Below are 12,857 nucleotides of genomic sequence, written 5' to 3'. Positions count from 1 at the left end.
TTAAAATTTTTCATTTGTGGGCAACCTAAATGAAGTCTTATCAGTTGACTGTTGTCTTAATTGAGGCATTCATCAACAATAACAGGAAAATGTGGCAAAGAAGGCAATGAAAATTAGAAATTAAAAGGGTAGCTAATTGACCAGATACTAACCATGGACCTTTTCACATACATTGCATCTTTCCATTCTAACAATCCTGGGATATTACATCTTTTTGTATTTGCTTTTTGTTTGTTTTTACAATCATGATTCTACCAAGTTAATGGAAATGCTTAAGGCCTTACAGAACTGAAGGACATACTTCTCTCAGGTGTGCCTTTCATGCTTGGGCTTTGGTTCAAACATTTCTGATACTGGCAGGCCATTCAACCAGTGAAGACTCAATTAATTTGCTCATGTGGTTCCCAAGAATTCAAGCTTTCTGTTGTTTTTCCCCCTCCCAGTACTGCATGCAACACCTGTTTTGTGTATAGTCCCAATCCCCCTTTTGTTCAATTTTATATGAGTTCGGTTTTCTCTTAACTCCAAGTGAGTTTTGGAAGCAGGGGAAAAAGAAGTTTCCCGTTGTTTGCTATTCTAAGCCACAGTTGTCTTTTCACTACCAACTTCCTTCCAACCTTTGGGCTTTGGCTTGCAAAATCTACCCATCTTCATGCCCTTTGCCTGGCTCTCTATTGTCCTTTAGATTTTGGTTGAAATATGAGTTCTTTGGGAGAAGTCATAGAAACCTCCATGTTACATTCTATCCTTCTGGCCTCATGCACCTCTTTTTCACTGGGCATAACACAGCCATAATTTCATATTTACTTCTGTAACAATTGGATTTTGACTTTTATCTCCTGTCAGGTGGCAAGCTCCACATGGAAAGGAGTCCATATCAATTGTTTTGCTCTGCACTGTATCCTGAGCTCATAGAAAAAGATCTGCACACAGCATTGTTAATATTTTCCGAATGATTAAGCTGAATGACTGTCATGTTCTAAGAACTGTACCAAGTGCTTTCCCTGTATATCCTCATAGCAGCCCTGTAAGCAGATACTCTTCCTACAATCTACAATGAAGAGTTAGGAGTTAATAATTTGAGTCTTTTAACCAAGGTGGTACAATTAGTATGTGATACAGTAGTGATTCAAACCCCTGCTTTGTGATCTGAAGCTCTGTCTTTTTTTTTGTTTTTTTTGGTACCGGGGGTCGAATTCGGGTCCTTGCGCTTGCAAGGCAGGCCATGGAACCACTGAGCTAAATCCCCGACCTCGAAGCTCTGTCTTTTTGACTTTGCTGGGGAGTTCAACAGGTGATCATTTAATTATTTTGTTTTGCCTCTATTCACTCCATCTCCCTAAGGAGTCTGGAGACTCATTTGGGACAGAAATAATGCCATGTACTTTTTGTCTTCCCATATCACATTTCTAAGAGCACTTGATATTCTATATGCACATAATACATACTTTTGGATTAATAACTTTCTTGGCAATAAAATAAAAGCATTCCCAAATTATTTCTGTAATAAGTTTTCTAAAATGATATACTAACATCTACATATAGAGGAAATCCTATGCAGAAATTGTTTAAAAATGCAGTTTTAGCAAAATGAAACAGACACAATATATGTCTTCTCTTTTATTCAATGAATATTTGCTAAGTGCATTTACCATGTGCCAAGTGCTTTTGCAGGTGCCAGGGTCTTAAAAGTCACAGTTTTTTCTCTTAAGGAACTGTTTGGTGATGATGGCATTATAGTTGTGGAAATAAATAAGCCTAATTAAGATAGCCTGTCAAGGCAGTCAGCCCCTATGTCTGTCCAGCAGGGGTCTCCCTAACGGGTAACATCTGATTTGGCTTGCCTTGCGACTCTCTTGCTTCAGGACTCACTCACTGCTCCTGGAGTGCTCTAATCTGACCAAGAGCCTATGGTTTGGTAAAGAAGATGAGGATATTAAGAATTAAAAATAACAATGGGAGCAGCATTGTTTACTGAACACTTAGAATTGTTTTAAATGCACTGACAACTTTATTATCACAATGGATATAGAGAGGTGAAGCTTTGGGGGCTATTAGTTATAATGCCTTGAATTTGGATCTTTTGTGGAAGGATAGCTCCACAGTTAACCTTTTCTCTCAGGTTGGAAAGTGTGATTCTGTGAATTATATCTTAGGGGCTGCTATAGTTTGGATATTGTTTTTCTACCACAAGTTCATGTTAGAAGCTTAGTTCCCAGTTTGGCAGTTTAAGGTGGTGGAGCCTTTAGAAGGAGGGGCCTAATGGAAGGTGATGAGGTACTGAGGAGATTAATGTATTTGTAGTAGAAATTCCGAAGTTCCTGTGAGAATGGATTATTAGCAAGTGCAGCTTTCTTGGCTAACTTTTTACTTCATGCACACATGTGACCCTTCACTATATATACAGTTCCTTGTCAGCATGCCCATTCTGATGTAACACAGCCACGGGACCTTCTCCAACGCTGGGGTCACCCACACTGCACTTTTTAGTTACTACAATAACGAGCTAAATAAACCCCATTTCTTTATAAAATATAGATATTCAGGTATTTTGTTATGGCAACAAAAATAGATTTAGAGGTATTTTAATATTTTCAGAGAGGAAAGAAAAATAGAATAGATACAGAGGAGAATCTCGAAACAAAAAAGGCTCTAATGTATTCATCTGCCAGACCTTTCATGCACATCAACTGACTGAAGATTGCTTGTATGTCCCGATAAATACCTCTTAATGTTAGCACAAAAAGTGACAATCATGTGAACTACTGATTTCATAAACATTTAGTCTGAATCTTCTTGTCTCTTAACATTTGTCCTTTTCTCAAAATTAGAATCTTCAGAATGCAAACACAGTCACATTAAGAAATGTCATGGGCCTGGTGGCAAATGTTTATAATTCTAGCACTTGGGAGACTGAGGCAGGAGGATCCCTGAAAGTTCAAGGCCAGCCTAGGCTACATAGTGAGTTCAAGGCTAGCCTGAACTTTATAGTGAAACCCAGTCTCAAAAAAAAAAAAAGAAAAAAAAAGAAATTACATGTCAACAAAATAATACCGCTTTATTTTATTGGCACTATACACTGAGTACTTACATTGGTTCACAAACTATGCTAAAGGATTTATATGCATGTTGACACTGAATGCTTCCAGAAGGTAGTTTTTCTTACTATTCTCATTTTGTAGATGAGGAGATTGAGGCTTTGGGAAATCACTTCAGATCACAAAGCTGAAATGCACTTTTGAAGCTTATTCTCGCCAACTCTAAGACCTGTCTTGTTACCCACTCTTTTTTCCCTGCCTTGAGCTGTACATCCTGTAACACTAAGGCACTGACTGGCACATTTTTCTATGACATCAATTTCATGTCAGAAGGATACCTTAAAGCAAAACAATCTTTAGAAACAAATTTCAAGATGTTTTTAACATTGCTGGAAGCTTAAAGCTCTTGTGAAAATCATTTAATACTTTTCATAAGATTCAGCAATCTATCTCTACAAATACTGAGGAAATTAATATTTTTAAAAAGTAATCATTTTACTTGTCTTTTTCCTGAGTAATAGAAAGATACTTTTAATTTCTTAGAAACCTAAACTTAATCAATAACATAATATGCAGTGATAATAACTTTTAATTTTAGAAACCTAAACTTAATCAATAACATAATATGCAGTGATAATAATGGCTAGAAGAATGTAGTGTTTAAGAGTTCATTTTAATCAATTTAAAAGTATTTCCTTTAAATATTATTTAAAATTATGATACATTAATAATTCCAATACAATTCTAAAGTATAGTCAACGATTAGTTAAATAAAAATACTAGGTTTCAAATTTGTAAGTGGTAAAAATGCTTCCTTTTTATAAATATTGCTTTAAAATAGAATTATAGAAATATATAAAAAATAAATGAGCTATAAGATCTAATCTAGTCCAGTCTTTTTTTGTTTTATAGCTATATTTAAAAAGGAAGGAACAAAGCCATGGGCTTCAACTATGCAGGTTTAAAGTCAGACTCAACTTCATGTCCCTATTCTGCCCCTTAACCAGCTTTTTACCTACATTCACAGTAACAGAGGCAATTCTTAAAAGTACCCTGCCTAGAAAGCAGGACTACTATAAACTGAGAACTCATATAAAGGACTTTGCTCTTGAAAACAAAAATATTTTAATTTGCTCATTCAACAAATATTTATTAAGCATATACTAGCAGTGTGACCTTGGCAATTTACTGGATTGCTTTCTGCCTTAGTTTCCTGAGCTATAAAGTGGGAATCTACATGTCACAAGGAATACATGGATTCATGTGTGTAACGTGTTTCTGATAGTTTCCAGCACACTGGAAAATTTGGGAACTAATGTTGGAGATCATTATCATTCTTCTACTGCTACTATCCAGCTATGTTAGGGAAAATAATTGGCCCCAGGGATATAATTTGGGAGCCCTATGTAATATTTTCCTTCCAATTACTAAAGTATCTCATTGTGTAGAACTAATCTCTCACTCCACTCCTCAGTTCTGGTAGTGAAGCCATTTGGAAACTTCTTCATGGGGGTTTTGTTTTGATTGTTAGCCTTCACAATGAAAAGAAAAATACCGCACTAACATTTTTCCCATTCTTTGTGTTTTTCCCTTCCGATGTCTTTAAAGTTTCACCAGGTCTCTAGGTAACAAACATGAGTTTCTGAGTGCATGAAGAAGCTGGCTGTGTCCCCAGAGAAAACAGCAAAGCTAACTGTTCCCTCTGGGGAGTTAAACCTTATACGTAGCCCACAGTGCCTGGAACCATAATCAGCTGGAATAACAAGCCAGAGAAATCCAATAATTGCTACTTTACTATCTTCGGTTGTTCTATGATGATCCAGTGAGTTAATAAGTTTTGTAGGCTCCATAACTCATGTCTGATGAATTAATGTAGATTCCATTCATGTCCTAAAATTCAGGATATGGCTGAAGTCCCACATAACTTACTTATGATCTTGAAAATCATAGATGATGAAAAAAGAGAGGTTGTGCAGTGTCTTAGTCTCACTTCTAAGAAATTACTATACCATCCCTGAGAAGTGGAGAAGTCAACAAAACTTCAAGCTGTGAAAAAAAAAAAAAGGAAGGCTCTCTCCAAAATTCATTTTTGCCATGTCTTATTAAAGAAACAAAGTTCTCAGTGTGGAATTTCTCAGCCCCATTGTGTGTGTGAGTGTGCACGTGAGCGCAGGTATTCACTGGCTGTCATTCTCAAGGTAGGAAAGTGAAACATCCCTCCCAAAGAAAAAAGCGCCGTTTGTAGGCTGAACTTGTTTTTTCCCAACAGTAGAGGATATTTCACTTGCTAGCCCTAGCATCACTGTTCTTTGAATCATTCCGGTTTGACACAAGTATTTTTTTAAGGGGCTAAATTGAGATTAAGAATAAGAGAGAGGACTTCACTAGTTCTTAGGACACCCAGCTTAAATTTCCCTGCATGAAACATTTTCACTGATGCATCCCAAGAGCTTTCTGTCTTTGGTAACCCAAAAGCTAGAATGGTTAGTCACTGTCACCTTGTTAACTTGCTCTAATACCACAGCCCAGGAAGCAGCCACATCTGAATGAAGTAGGCAGTGGCTCTGAGAAAAGCAGGTTCCGTCTAGGGTCCTATTCCATCTCCATTCTTTTGATAGGTGCAAGACATTAGACAAATTAAACTTTGCTAGGACGAGGAACTTTGCAGCCTCCCCCCCCCCTTTTAAGAAAAACAGTTGAGATATATTAAGTGACTTGTCCAGAGTCACAATGAACCTCTTTGTGGCTCTGGTCCCTTAGTTACTGAAAAAAAGAATGGTAAGACTTGATCTCTCAGAATGTTGCAAGTAAAATGAGACACATATTGAAAGACTCTGCAAAGTTTAAATTTCTAAAACATGAAACGTTGTTAGCTTTCTTAATCAACTCAGCTATGTCTTTCCTTCAGGAAGTTTGTGCTCTTCCTGACTTTCTGTTTCCAGCCTTTCCTGTGTCCTCAAGATACACTGAATACTGATAGCATCGTATAAGGGATGAACAATTCCATCCCTTGTTTAAAGTTGTAGACAAACTTGAGTCTATCTCTTCTCAAGCAATCATCCAACCACTTATGATCAATAAGACTAGATCTAAAATTGTTTTCTGCTAAACGCTTGTGTTCTCGGTGATAGCCTGTTCTGTGTATTAGCCACAATGTTTCTTAAATCCTTTGTTGACAGTCACTATCTGAATTAATACTCTCCAGTAATTTTATAGCTCATGATTTCCGTATGACAGCACACTGTATTGCACCTGATATTCTGCCTTCTGTAATCTCCACTATATTTAAACTCACTGAGGGCAAAGACACTGTGTAAGGAAGAGGGTTTCTCATTCTTGGCACTATTTACATATGGACCAATTAATTCTTTTTGTTGGAGACTGTCCTGTGTGTTTTAGTACATTTAGCATCACCCCAGGCTTCGACCCAATACATGCCAGTAGTATCTTCCCCTGTATCACCTGTGATAACTGACAAAGGGCAAAACAGAGGGAGCTCTAGCTCAGTCTGAAGACCTGGGCTCAATACCCGGTGTCACCACCAGAAACCAAAACCAAAACCAAACAAAAACAGGTCTCCAAATATTGCCACATGACCCCTGAGGAAGGGTATGTGTACATGTAAAATCACCCCTGTTTGAAACTCTGTTCAGAGTGCTTTTCTCATAGTATTCAATATATTTCTATAAGAATATATGGATTGATGGAAACAAAACACTTATGATGGATTTAAAGTACAAGATGCAGAAAAAAAAGCGAGCTAACTTCTCTTGGTGTTTAGTGCCCCTGTAATGCCTAGAATACAGCTGTTATTTAGTATCTATTTATTGGATGAACAAATGTTCAATGGTCATAAACAGTTCCTGTATCCCTGATAAAATTCTTTCCCCAAAGAGGCCCAGGTGAGGTAGGAAGCAGTCAATATGAGAGGGGGAAAAAAAAATCTTTAAAAGAACAAAAGCATCTCTTGGCTATAGAATTAGGTATTTAAAAAAAAAATCACCTTTTAGCAAAGATAAGAGGCTGTGCTCCCAGACTTTTAGCACTCCATATAATCATAGGATTGAGGCAGAAATCAGTCTCTGTGGTGGTAATACTAGAAACACCTACCAGTAGTCCTGGATCCTTTGAAACACAATGCTGGAAGTGATGTGAAGCATCAAGAGGCTTGCAGGACATCTAGAAGGTCATATATTCAGCCATTAGTGTCATAAATGGGAACTGAGGTTGAACCTCCTTTCTGCACAGTACTTGATTACACTGATTATTATGGATGCAAATTAAGACATTACTATTGTGAAATAACAATGCAGGTTAATGATATTCTTTTTTTTTCTTTTCTTTTCTTTTTTTCTGGTACTGGAGCGCAAACTCGGGCCCTTGTGCTTGCAAAGCAAGCCACAGAACCACTGAGCCAAATCTCCAGCCCTGGTTAATGATACTCTTTACTGCCATGCTAACATTTTTTTTTTCTAGATGGGAAAATAGGCAAGAAACTAATTAAACACCTTTCTTTCTTTGTAAAGCTTTTATAGTTTTCCTAAATGAGGATTCTCTCATTGTGCTTGCTACTTAATAGTACAAACTTATTTCTTGTTATGTCTTAGGTCTTCCTGAGATAGAAAATACTGGGGCTGTCCAGGCTTCTTGTATGAATTGAAAATGACTGTATTAATACATTATTCCACAAAGGGTAGTCATAAATAGGAAGAGAAAATATTTTGAAATTAATATTTAATGGACATTCTCCTGCAGGTTAGGCATTGTTGCAAATGCCTCCCTTGGAAATCTTTGTCAGCAAAAGGCTTGTGAATGCCCTTCCTTGAACATTCCTGTAGAATGCCTCGAGTGCCCATGAATGAAAAAATGGCTCCAGAAAACTATCAGGCTCGGTTTGGTGGTCCCAAACTTTAAATAATTGTGCTTTACGCCCAGATCTATATCTTAAACAAGAAAACCTTTCATTAAGATGTCATGTCACATGTATAGTGTTAATGTAACTATGGTAACCAAAAGTGCCACCAGTGTGTCTGTTTCATACACAAATGAGGGGACAGCTGTGGAGTCCACATGTCTGCCAGTGGTATAATAAATGCGAGTGAGGACAGCCTGGGTCAGAAAATTACAATTCATTTATATTAATCAGAGCTTTCAAATAACATTCCAACCCCTGAGCTATAAAGAGTGTAAATGGAAGGCAATAAGCCACTATAAAAGCAGTTTTCATTCCACAGCTTTCAAAATGAGGTATCTCAAGCTAATGTACTGGCATCTTTAGAGGGTACTCGGAAGTCAGGGTACACAGCACCTTCTATGTGTATCAGTGCATACTTAAGCCTGGCTTACTGCATTTCAAGGCTGATGTGCAGTGCATTATGTTTAATGGTTCCATCCAAACTCAACATTCATGTTGTGGTATTTGAGGTACAGCTTCCATAAACCTTTTAGCAGTCTGACTATGATAGTCCTTCCAGCCCTGTCATCCAACTCTGCCATGGCACAAGTGAGGAATCTGAAGGTTAGCATATTAAGAAAGCACTTAACCAAATAACTGGTAAAACTGCCAAGAACATCCTACCTTTGTTACAACTTTTGAAAACATTCAAAAAGTTAAAAATATAACATGAAATCATTCATATTGTTTCTTTTAAAAAACCTAAGTTCTACAGCATGGCACAAAGTCTGGAAATATATATTATTTTATAGATTGTGATGCAATATCAATAAACCATTTATTATGCATTTATTATGTTTTGAGATGTGGAGGCTGTACTCTGTAATATCTCCATTAAGAAGGTGAATGGTAATGTGCTTAAACTAGAAAAATTTAAAAACAAACTTTATTTATGAACAGCCTTAGAACAAATGGTATCCTTGGTTGCTGTAATATTGAATTTTACAGATAGAGTTGAACTTTTGTCTCTATTCTGTACTTCGAGCCAAAAGAGAGAGTACATATTTTTCTAACTTCATTTATTTAATAATAATTTCATCCTGAATAAAATATTCACCAAAGCTCTATTCATGAGTTAAAGATATTTCCATTGTTTCCAGAAATGCAAATGATCCCAAAATGGAATTTGCTTTATCTCCAGATTGGCTTAACCCAAAATAGATGTTCACCATAATTTTAAAAAATTAAATACAATATTTGAGCAACCCTATATTAGTGTTCAAATGAATCATTGAGAACTTTTATTTTGCAGATTAAAAATAAATTTTAAAAAAGCATTGTGAAAGTCTAGTGAAAAATGGCATCCATATCATGTAATTTGCCATATTTTGCTTATGGCTAATTTAAGGTGGCACAAAATGCCTAGAGTTCTGATTATTTATAAATTTATAGTCAATTGAACTGTGTAGTCGCAGTATATCTTTGAAAAGGTAGATTTAAAAAAATACTTGACATATTATATTCCCTTGAGTGTCACTGCTCTAGTATACGCATTAATGGTTCTAAGAGTTCAGGTCAAGAATCTAGGGTTAGCAGGGTATAACCACAGGCAGGTTATTGGTTGAGTTTGTTTTCTTTTCTAAATAATTTCAGACATTAACCAGAACTACCTGTGATTATTTTCCAGAAACACAGTGTCCGTTTAGTTCTAGTGTGATTCTTTTTTTTAAGCAGAATGATCAGTTATAATAAAGAGTACTGTATTACTTTTATTTACCAAAGAATGACCTCACTTAATCTTTATTAGAGTTGTAGAATAAAGATCTTGCATAGGCAGGATAAGGCCCAAAGACAAAATTTCTAAGTGAGGCCTTGGTTATTTTAGATTTGTTTAAAAAATACAGTACCTAGATAATGCTTAAACAAAATGGTATGTAGTTTTAGTTTATAAATGCCATTTTTATTTTAGAGTTATACTTCCACTCCATCAGGAATCAGAATGCCAGGTTTAGGAGACACAGAGAGTTTATTACAATGATTTGTTACTTTCTGACTTCTATATAACTCTAAGACAGAAAATGCACACTTGGCTGTAACATTTTCTTACCGGAACTGGGCTTAATTCATTTTTTTCCCTTCTGGAAAATACTGTTTTATATGTAAAAGGCACTGAGCCAGGAAAATTAGGTTCAGGAAACATGTAAAATAGTAAACCAACATCTGTTGTTGACCCTCCCCCAAAACAGCCCTCCAAAACAATGTTGTCCTTTTTTCCCCCGTTTGTATTTTAATGCCCTTTCAGTGAATATATAGGACAGGGGCAAAGGCTGTTCGGTGAATAGGTTCTTTTTCTCTTCACTAGTGTTCAAGACTGACAAAAGAAGAGGCCACTGGTGCTGGTTTGGCAGGAGGTACAGTTGCAGGCCTCACGTGTGGCCCACTCTTCCTATCCTTTGTTTAGCAGCCGCACGTCGCCAGGAGGTGAACAGCGCAGTGTGGCTGATCAGCTAATGTTAGCCCCTCTGGGGGTCTATGCTTGACTGCTTCCCTGTTCCTTCTTTTATTCTATGACCTGACATTCATCCGCATCCATTACGGGGAATGGGATGGTTTCATTGACAGCAGTTCTGCAAAGTTTGGTTCCTTAAGAACTCAAACGATTTTCACTGGACAGTGAACATTCTACTGAGGTCTTCATGTTAGTCAGTGGGAACTGTCTTCTCCTTTATTACTTATCTCTAAGCTAGGGAACAAATAGGGGCAAGAGGCAGAACCATTCAGAGAAAAGGAAACTTCAAAACTTGAGGACTCAATTCAGAAATCACTTCAGGCCACCGGAAGTGGCTTAAAGTTACTGTCTGGTTCATTCAGTCACTTTCCTATCTGGCTCAGAATATCCAGCTTGAATGTTGTACAAATACATACAGCCAGGTAAAGAGCAAGTGGACTTTGAACTTTCACTACAACACCACTCAAAGCATTTGGCTCTTGAATATAGGTGTCAGCCGAGCCAGGAGATTCTCAAACAGAAAAACTCACACTCGCGCCTTTATTCCATTTTCTTAAGGTCTATTGTTAACTGAAGACTCCTTGTCTTTTCAAATTCCTTCATGTGAATGGATGAGGCCAGACATCTGCCAGGATCCGCTCACATTTGCATGCAAATCAGAGAGTCGGGGACACAAATGGCCCTGGAGCCAATGACACCGCTTTTTAGACTTATATTGATCGAAGTATAAATCTTCCTGAACTTTTCATTCTTGTAGTCCTAGCTTTTAAAAACGAAGTAACGGCCATAGTCGAATAATATTAATTAGCTAGACTGCTGTGGTGAAACAAATTGCAAAAAGGAAAAGACATATTATCTTGCACAAAATTCTACACTCAAAAGCCCAAGTCAGCAGTACCACCGACTTCAAGTACTTACTTTATTCTGTGGGTCTGGGAATGAAAATACTGATGGAGGGATGGAATTTAAGAATCCATATTCTCCATTTTTGGCCTTTGCCTGTGTGGTCCAGGCGTCCCAAGCCCATGGAAGGGGTCATTCATTCACGATGTGCACAAGGACCCCACCTCCCGGATCAGGCTAACCTTCCCGTCAGCGTGTCCACGCCTGCTCTCCTTTAACAGTCCCAGAATGGACTTTCCCGTCGTTCTAGGGTGCGCCCCCGCCAGCCTGCCAGGCAGGGACCCCTTCCTCAGTAGGCGGTTGCCGCGTGAACCAAAGGCGCTGGAACAAGTCGGCGGCTGCCCACACCCGTGCCCGGTCTTCACGCAGCCTCACAAAGGACACTCGCTGGCAAACTTTCCCTGGTCCTGACCCTAGCTGAGCAAGGAACCCCACGCTGGCTCTGTTGCCGGAGGGGACCAAGGCTCCTCTGACGTTTCAGCATCCTTGGCAAGCCTCCTGAGACTGCTGCCCCTTCCGAACTCAAAACGTACAGCCTGAGGTCTCTCCCACTAATCCCCAGACCACGAGAGAGTTCAGTGGGTTCTTCCTAATTACCTGACTTCAACGCACTGAATGCTTTGTGAATTACGTCTCTTTCCCTTTTCTCTTACCAAGGCCACCAGCCGATACTTCTTTATCTCCCCCCAAATTGCCACCTTCCTTTCCCCTGTCTTGGCCCTCTTTCCAACTGCCTGGGTTCTTTTCCACGCTCTTCCTCCCCAGCTGTCTTCCTCCGTTCACATTCCCCATACCATCTCTCTTTCCCATCCCCCGGGTCTGTCCCTAAAATCCAGCGGCTTAGGCTTTCATGCCTGTATTTGCTCTCATTTCTGTCTGCTTTTCTTCCCAACTATCATTCTCCCGGACCCTGTTTTTTTGCTGTAGGAGAGAATAACTGGATTCTTGTCATTTTCCCCAGCTTCAGGAGCCGCGCCCCCTGTTACCCTTAGGGCCGTGATTTTATCCCGTGGTCCTCCAAACCCTCTGGGGTTCGCCACACCGCCAAGTTTGCCCCCTCGCTGCCACCCAGCGCTCCCACCGCCGCCCGGCTGGCCCGCGCACTTACCCCAAGGCCCGGCTGGTGGGTGTTGGGGTACGCGCGGACCGGGCACCAGCGGTGGCGGCAGCAGCAGCAGCAGGAGGAAAAGAGAACGAGGAGGACAGGCTGAGCAGCGCCTCCCTTTCAGCCCGCAGCAAACACTGGCTCCTTAGGGGACCCACGGAGAGCACCAAGATCAGAGAGGAGGCAGCAAGGCCAGCAACAGCTGCTGCGCCGTACTGGGTTAAATCCGCCTTTTGTGGGCCAAGGTAAAGGCAGGCAAAATTGGAAAGGAGGGCAAGAGAATTGAGGTGCAGAGGGCGGGGCAGCGAGCGGTCAGGTCCCGAGGAAGACACACAGGCACCTAGAGATGCCGCCGCCAGGGCTGCGCCCACGGATGGTCCCTCTCCCCACCCAGCAGGCGGCAGCGGC

At 39.5% G+C, this 12,857-nt stretch overlaps 1 protein-coding gene across 3 annotated transcripts in view; it reads right to left on the bottom strand.

Annotated features, from left to right (window-relative positions):
* Lrrn1 (leucine rich repeat neuronal 1) overlaps nt 1-12,851 on the bottom strand; it is a 42,320-nt gene extending 29,469 nt beyond the window's left edge. Inside the window, exons 1-2 of one of the 3 annotated variants that reach the window (XM_033757000.1) lie at nt 12,453-12,851; nt 7,149-7,217 (exon numbers count right to left, since the gene is read on the bottom strand). The gene's annotated coding sequence lies outside the window, so the exon portion shown is untranslated. Of the gene's footprint in view, nt 1-7,148; nt 7,218-11,359; nt 11,769-12,452 lie in introns of those variants that run through there. The other 2 variants (XM_033757001.1, XM_010608725.3) reach the window with 2 other exon arrangements.
* Nucleotides 12,852-12,857: the final 6 nt, after the last annotated feature.

Source organism: Fukomys damarensis, unplaced genomic scaffold (assembly GCF_012274545.1).
Source record: "Fukomys damarensis isolate Sample0158 unplaced genomic scaffold, DMR_v1.0_HiC HiC_scaffold_28, whole genome shotgun sequence".
NCBI lineage: Eukaryota > Metazoa > Chordata > Mammalia > Rodentia > Bathyergidae > Fukomys > Fukomys damarensis.
The sequence above is the reverse complement of the archived record's forward strand: the minus strand, read 5'-3'. Positions and strand labels throughout refer to the sequence as shown.